Source organism: Salmo salar, chromosome 02 (assembly GCF_965601325.2).
Source record: "Salmo salar chromosome 02, fSalSal1, whole genome shotgun sequence".
NCBI lineage: Eukaryota > Metazoa > Chordata > Actinopteri > Salmoniformes > Salmonidae > Salmo > Salmo salar.
In genome coordinates, this window is record NC_138292.1 from 1,988,053 (window position 1) to 1,990,973 (window position 2,921).

Sequence of the window (2,921 nt, forward strand, 5' to 3'; positions counted from 1 at the left end):
CATTTCATTAGAATTTAGTTGACAGACACTAGAATACATGGAGAGAACGGGGTCAGAATATAGGAATCATGGGGGGGGAAGCCATCTATGCATTTTCGCTTCCGTTTCACGACCAACTAGTAGATTTAAAAATACTCTTGATCTTCAAGATTATTTAGGCACATTTTAGGTTTAGGAAAGTATGCATGTATTTAAATTAAAAAAACCGGTTTGGAGAGCCTTTACGCACGAAATATGTTGATAAATAAAAAACAGTGGCTGAATTCATCCTGAAAGATGTCATATTCTAGCTCAATCCATGAAATATTGGAAGGTGGTGAAAGTGTACAATAGGGGTTGAACATTAGTCCTATAAATGTTCCCTAATTCTCACTAATCATGGAACTGTAATGACCACGGTCCAGTCGTGGTGAACCGTGCGCCAGGCTCCATGTTTAACCTGCTGCGCTGCGTGGGTTCCAGAATGATTCAATAGGCTACATGTCCCAAATCATTACACAACGTCAGCCTAATATCATCCACTAACTCTAGCGACGCACAGGAACAATTTACAAGGACGTGACAGAGGAAATACATGTAAACGGAATGGAATGATAAAAAAAAAAAAAATGTATGTGTGTATTACTGACGTGGCTCTCGATATTCGCTAATATTTAACATTTAACATTTATCATTGTAAAATAAAACGGAGAAAAGCCCAGATATAATCAAAACATTCTAAAGCGCACACAAAACTCGGCAGGTTCAGCCCTACAGAAGCATATAGCTTGGATGTCCACATTTCATCCACGCAAATGATGAGGGCACACAATAACAATTCTGAATAATGGCGAAGGTATTTATATCCTATTTCACAGTGTAAAAGGGACCGCAATACACGTGATATGATTTTCAGTTTGGCTTCCATGTGGCTGGTTTCACATTCGTCTCCAGGGATCATAAGGAAAACTAATCTAAAACAATATGCTATGTATATTTACAATCGCCTTCTCCAAATGGAGTACTCATTTACCTAGGTTTTATCAATAGCTCTTATCAATTTATAAATTATGAAGGAATTAAGTCAAGGTCAGAATATATTTTGTTTTGCTATCTGTAAGACACACCTCCGCATAAAATGGGAATTGCATTCCATTTAAGAGCTTAACTCAAGTCGGAACAGAATCGGGACTTATTAATGTTTTACACACCTGGATTGTGCAATATTTGCCTTTTATTCTTTTCAAAATTCTTCAAGCTCTGTCAAGGTGTTGGGGATCATGGTTAGACAGCATTTTTTAAGTCTTGCCCTATATTTTCAAGCAGATTTAAGTCAAAACTGTAACTTGGCCACTCAGGAAAATTCACGTCTTCTTGGTAAGGAACTCCAGTGTAGATTTGGCCATGTGTTTTAGGTTATTATCCTGCTGAAAGGTGAATTCATCTCCCAGTGTCTGAAGCAGGTTTTCCTCTAGGATTTTGTCTGTGCTCAGCTCATCCCATTTATTTTTATCCTGAAAAACTCCTGTCTTAGCCGATGTTAAGCATACCCATAACATGATGCAGCCATCACCGTGCTTGAAAATAAGGAGGCAGTTACTCAGTGATGATGTGGATTTTCCCCAAGCATAAGGCCAACAACTATATTCCTTTGTGGAGTCACTACATTGTTGTTGACCCATCCTCAGTTTTCTCCAATCACAGCCATTGAACTCTATAGCTGTTTTAAAATTCAGATGGGTCACAGAGTCAAGTGTTTTAAAATCGTCATGATGACATCCCTGAGCAGTTTCCTTCCTGTCCTGCAGCTCAGAAGGATCACTATCGTTGTGTCTGGGTGACGTAATACATCATCCACAGAATAATGATTCACTTGACCACGCTGAAAGAGATATTCAATGTCTGATTTGTTATTGTTACCAATCTACCAATCACTGCCCTTCTCTATGAGGCTTTTGAAAAGCCCCCTGGTCTTTGGAGTTTAATCTGTGCTTGAAATTCAACATTTGACTGAGGGACCTTCCAGATGTTGTATGTTGTATTATTTCAGACAGAGTGAGTTTATGTGATTTGTTAAGCCAAATTTTACACCTGTACTAATTGAGGCTTGCCTAAACAAAAGGGGGTGGATACTTCAGCAACTAATATACATAAGCTATAAAATGTGTATTCATTTGTAAATATATTTGTAAAATTATTTTTATTTTGACATTATGGAGTATTTTGTGTAGATCAATGATTTAAAAAAATAAATAAAATCACAATTAAAACTATATTATTCATCCCTCATGGTAACAACAAAATGGGTAGAAATCCAAGGTGGGGTGAATACTTCTGATACCCACTGTACCTACAACAATGTGAAAAACTGGAAATCACAGCTAGCCAATCAACAGTATCCATGATAGAAGAACAAAGTGTATCTGAGCCAGTCAGTCTATAACTGAGATGTAGATGGTGGGGTTCTGATGCCGAGACACAATCTGATCTCATGTCGCTCATGTAAAACAACCGCTAGCTAAAAAATGATCATCCTGAATGAGAAATGACTAATATCATGGGACATAGAGTCTACTAGTTACAGCTTCATATGAATAATCCGTCTTTAGATTGCATGACTGTTTGAATGTTGAATAAGTACCGTATTGTTGGCAGTTCCACATCCACTACTCTCACTGGTTATATTACAGTACTTGGTATAACTGAAATAGGTCTCAGGGTTAGGACTGAAATAACCTGAATAACTACAGTATGTGTGATTGGGGTCACTTCCTGTATTTTATCATAGATACAGTTGCTCGACCTTTTCCCTGCTCTTCTCTGATGGAACTATTTTAGTCTACGAGACAGTCTCTCTCTCTCTCTCTCTCTGTGGGTTAACAAAAATGGCAATTCTTGCGCGTGCTGCTCTTCGGGTTGGTCAGTTATCCGTTACACAAAAA